The 5,219-nt window shown below is 34.9% G+C and overlaps 1 long non-coding RNA gene across 2 annotated transcripts; it reads right to left on the bottom strand.

The window, feature by feature from the left end:
- Positions 1–204: 204 nt before the first annotated feature.
- LOC127553179 (uncharacterized) lies at positions 205–2,851 on the bottom strand. Of its 2 annotated transcripts, none has more exons than XR_007951690.1 (3): positions 2,765–2,851; positions 1,517–1,588; positions 205–551 (listed from the first exon to the last, which is right to left on the bottom strand). It is a non-coding gene; the product is annotated as an uncharacterized LOC127553179 (long non-coding RNA). The 2 variants fall into 2 exon arrangements; XR_007951689.1 differs by having other exon boundaries at positions 2,680–2,765.
- Between the last annotated feature and the right edge of the window lie 2,368 nt (positions 2,852–5,219).

Consider the following 5,219-nt stretch of genomic DNA (forward strand, 5'->3'; position numbering starts at 1 on the left):
GACTCATGAATTGATATAGAATGGATAAAAAAGCAGAAACAACAATAATACACACGACTACAATAATGTTGATGAAAACACAACAAATTGATGGCTAAAGACAGAAGAAATGCAATGGCTAATCTCTGTCTAAAATTAGGGCTTCTTGTTATAGCAGTCAGAATGAAGACTCCCTTGAGTCTGAAGATTAAAAACTGGAGAAACTTTCTTAGTTCTCATAACTTTTTCCATTCCTTTATTTGGCAGCCAATTTCTCTTCAAATGAATAACTATGGAAGGGAAAAGGTAATTCACACACCAAACTTATGTATCCAAAGGAGATTTATTCTTTACAGAAGATATTCTTTATGGCTGACTAAAAATAGGAATAAGATGCTATGGGTCTTCAAATCTGCATCCAGTTTGGGGTGATGGTGTGGTAGTGTTCCAGATGTGGGTGGTATGATAATTCCAAAGATAACTTCTTAATTTTGCCTTTTTGTAGAGGAAAGGTCCCATCTCTTCTATGAATTAAAGTTGCTCCATGCTTTTGGAGGTTTCCAGGATGGAACCTGTCAGAGAGCAAGGTGTTATCTGTTACCTGGATTTCCATTATTTACTATTTGAGATCTTTGAGTAGGGTATTGATTGTGGAGTATAAGAAAATAGAACTGGAATGTTGTTTGGTTTAATGAAAATTAGCTAAATAAGGGGAATATAGAGGGGCTTGAGTATGATTCCAGGTTTCATAGATTTATTTGAGCAGCCCAGATGAAATTTTATTCATGAAGTTATTATTTGGAAAAGAGGAGAGAATATCCTGAGCCAGTTTTAGGAGTGAAAACAAAAAGCACAGTACACTTAACACTTCAAGATACATGTTAATTTTCTGACAAGTTCCAGGAGCATGATCTTGAGTAGTTTCAAGTGAGGAATCAAAAGCTTTGTAGAAATGCTTATTGTTGTTTCCTCTCAGAATTCCACATGTGAAGTGCTGACTCAGATTTCAAAGGGGAGGAGGAATAAATTTCCAATACATAAGGATCTTGGCTTGCTAGGAGAAAGACTTTCCTTCTCAGTTTAGCTATGTATGTATAAATGCATGTATACAAATATATATAAAACATGAATTTACATTGGCCTCATTGACTGAGAGCCAGATCTGTTACATCGCTTCCTGAAAATTCTTTGGTATCTTGAAGGGATAGGAAGGGTTTCTTTTAGTTTATATTAGCTTGAGCCCGGACCAATTGTGTCCTACTATTTTAGAGTCCAATGAGTATTTACTCTAGCTTCATTTGTCTATTCAACATCAGATTAACTTTTACATAGTAATATTTACTTCAAAGATACAACAAGAACAAACATAAAACCACTTCCCATCTTCATCAGACTCCCTTAAACCATCTCAATATCTAGAAAGGGGAGAGGAATTGGCTCACAACTTAATTCAATTTTTATGTAGTACCAGTCCCATCAAATTCATCCAAAGCTGCCCTCAGTTAACATCCTGGGATGTGGGCATCTCAGAGCCTACCTTTTGGGTTGTCTAGATTTCTAGACTCCAAGATCCCCATAGCTTGAGTTTCTCAGATAGGGATTTCACTTCCTGACAAATGAAGAAGAACAAACAAAACAAAATCAAAACCCTAAGCCTCTGTCTCAGGGCCATATTGCTTAAGAAGGATGGGGGAAGTATCCTTTGGGCTCTCCCTCATTACTACATGGCATCAGCTCCTGGGAATGGAGCTACTACTAACAGACATAGACTATGGCTACATATCCAATAGGAAAAGAGGCTGCATGGTAGACAAAATGCCTACTAATGCATCCGTTCTCCTAATTGCTAGAAGCATATCCCATGCATCTTCCATATAGATGATTCCATCTCAGATGATCTGAGCATATGCTAACATATACACATCATGTATGTGTTTTATAGCAAGCAAAAATGATTCATTTTACATTCTTCAAAATGAGGAAAAATGGCATTTGCATTTAGATAATTTAGAGGGGCAAAATCATGTCCTTATAATGGTAAAGGGTTATAGAACTATAGAAACAAGACATTAAGGAAAACATCAAAGCAATTAAAAGATTATTCATACTTCTATAGCCCCCAAGAAAAGATACTGGAAAAGACGTCTCTCCTTTTTTGGGAGTTGGGGTATAAGAGGATTTTGGAGGTGTGTAGTGTTTTTTATCCTGTCAAATGCAGTAGTTAAGTCTGTTAATTGTATTTTACTGTTTTATGCGTGTCTGATAAAGTTGATATGCAAGTCTGCAAGCTGGTAATAAATCTGTCCTTGCAATTATAGTTATGAAGTAAATATAATTAAATACATTAAAATTATAATTAAATAAATTAAAATGAATGGATAAAATAAATATAATACATGTAAATGAAATATATCAAAATTACAATTAAATAAATTATAGTTATGAAACAAATAACATAGGGTTCCTGTCTATATGCTCAGTTAGAGAATGCTAATTTTCTAATAACAGACAAGAATCTCAGCCCTACCCTAGCAAAGATCACACTTTCTCCATGTGGCTTCCAGAGCTATACAGCACCCTCATGGAGAAATTCAAAGGGCTGGGTAGAGCACAGATGTTTATGAGTAATAAGATTAGATTAGTCAGATGTAATTTTTAACAGAATTAAAAAAAATGTTTAAAAATAGGAGCCGGTTATACCTTGGTGAATTAAAGTTGACGAGATAGGGATTGCTAGTTTCTCCATATTATTCTTCCCCCCTCTCCCCCTTATTGATCTAGTCACCTGAAAGTCCCTAAAACAACAACAGCAGCCCAGCAGCAGCACAAAAAACCAGTCTGCCAACTTCCTGCTTTACTGAAGGGAAGCTTAAAGAGAGGAACTGCCAATATTACGTTTCAGCCACCCAAGCAGTCACTCTGCCTCTGCCAGTATGTGGGCGTATGGGGGTGAGAGGGAGGGACATCCCATCAGCTCCTTCCTCAGTCTGTTTTCTCTCTTTTCTCTTTGAAGAGATCCTTAAAACTTCCGCTCTAAGGGAAAAATTTTGCCCTCTAGTCCTACTATCAACTTAAATTCCTTTCTTTCCAAGCTGGGAAGAAATACAACTCCCAGGGTCTTTAGAGACCCAAGTCTCCTAGTAAAACATTCAGTCCTTGCCAGAAGGATTGTTTCACAGGAGGGTTATATTGAGTTCAGGGGCATGGCAGGAAATAACTATGGTATAACAAAAACTAAAGGCATAATTAAAATTAAAAAAGAGAAAAATATTGGATGTCTTACTAAATTAGTTCTAATATGATTAAGGTTTTTACTTCTCTTTGAATATCTATATACTTTAAAAAAAACCCATACTTGATCTTAAAGTTGAGTATGGTTCATACAAAGTGAATTCTCAGTAATTGAGACATTACTTTGTTCTAGATGAATGTTGCTTGCAAAGGAAGGAGTTTAAATAATCAAAGTAGAAAAAAAGTTTTGAAAAATCATTTTGGATATTTCTGAAGAAGCAATTCAATTCAATTTGACAAACATTTATTAAATGCCAGCTATGTGCCAGGTATTGTGTTAAGTGTTAGGGATACAAAAAAAAAAAAAAAAAAAAGAAAATCCCTGCCTATAAAGAGTTTACAACAGGGGAAGACAACACAACAAAGGAAGCTGGAAGAGTAATCATCAAAGTGGGGGAGGGGAGATCAAGAGGCACAATGTCTTGATGTTTTATGGAATAAAAACTAAACTGAGTTGAAGATGAAAAGAATGTAAAGTTGCTATAAAGTTCTGATCTAAGCCCTATATTAGAGGAAAGTATATATTGTGCTGCCCTCTAGCTCTCCAACTAGAAGGGAGGGGTTGAGGACGGGTTGATTATCAAAAACTAAGTCAGTTAGCATTTCATCAACTTATTCTGTGATCAGTGATCAGCTTATTTTGGGGAGGCAAGTTGTTCCATAGAGTCAGACTAAAAAGTATTAATAGAAAATACTTTCTACAATTCTATGTCATTGTTGCCCACAATCACAATTTAAAAATCCTTCCATTTCTTTTTATTTCCTTTCATATCTGTGTTACTATTTTTTGAGCTACAGAATTTAGACATTCTGAGTTATCACCCACATTATTCTGTTGTGTTGGATTTCTGTGTATGTGTGTGTGTGTGTATATATATATATATATATACTGAATACTTGGACTGAGTTTTGGACTGAACTTTGCTATTAAATGCATGAACTTTTTTTTTTTTCATCATGGAGATTTGTGTAATAATAGGCAGCATGATGTCACAGTGTATATAAATGTATATGTCATGTATATGTCATGTTGAAACATAGATACCCCACACCAAAAACAAAACAAACCAAACCAAAACAAAACAACAACCCACCAAAATCTCAAGAAAAATAAAGTTTAAAAAATATGCTTCAATCTGTAGTTTGACACAATCAGTTCCTTCTTTAGGAATGGATAACATTTTTCATTATGTCTTTCAGAGATGTCTTTGATTATTGCTCTGCTGAGAATAGCCAAGCCATTAACAGCTGATCATCTCACAATATTGCTATTACTTTGTATTTAATACATTTCATTAGCATGAACTCATGGGAGTCTTTCCAGGTTTTTCTGAGAGTATCCTGCTCATCTTTTCTTTCTTGCTTGCTTTTTTAATGCCTGAAAGATTTTATTTTGCACTCTTGCAAGAATGGGTGCCTAAATTAGTAGACAAATTTTTGAAACAGAGAAGGTAGTATTTTATTTCCTATCCTGAAGCACAAGCCCTCCCCTGATTCTCCATTAATTGGATGTTACAGAAGTAACAGAATGTGGATCTCCATCTCTCATTACATCTGCTTATCTTTTCTTACAGCACAATAGTATTCCATTATAATCACATACCACAGTTTGTTCAGCCATTACCCAACTGATGGGCATCCCTTCAATTTCTAATTCTTTGTCCTGACAAAAGAGCTGCTATAAAAGTTTTTGTACATATGGGTTCTCCCCACCTATTCCCACCTTTTAAATCTGTTTTGAGATACAGAATAAGTAATGATATTACTAAATCAAAGGGTACACATGGTTTTATAGCTCTTTGGGCATAATTCATGGAAAAAAGGTTAGATAGTTCCAGAAAATCTTGTTTCAAATGCTGACTGTCCCTTCTCAATGTGAATTGAACAGATGATTTTATTAATAAAATGAAGTATAAAATCTCTTTGTATTTTAGATCTTACAATTTCTA

Source organism: Antechinus flavipes, chromosome 3, assembly GCF_016432865.1.
Source record: "Antechinus flavipes isolate AdamAnt ecotype Samford, QLD, Australia chromosome 3, AdamAnt_v2, whole genome shotgun sequence".
NCBI classification, from domain to species: domain Eukaryota; kingdom Metazoa; phylum Chordata; class Mammalia; order Dasyuromorphia; family Dasyuridae; genus Antechinus; species Antechinus flavipes.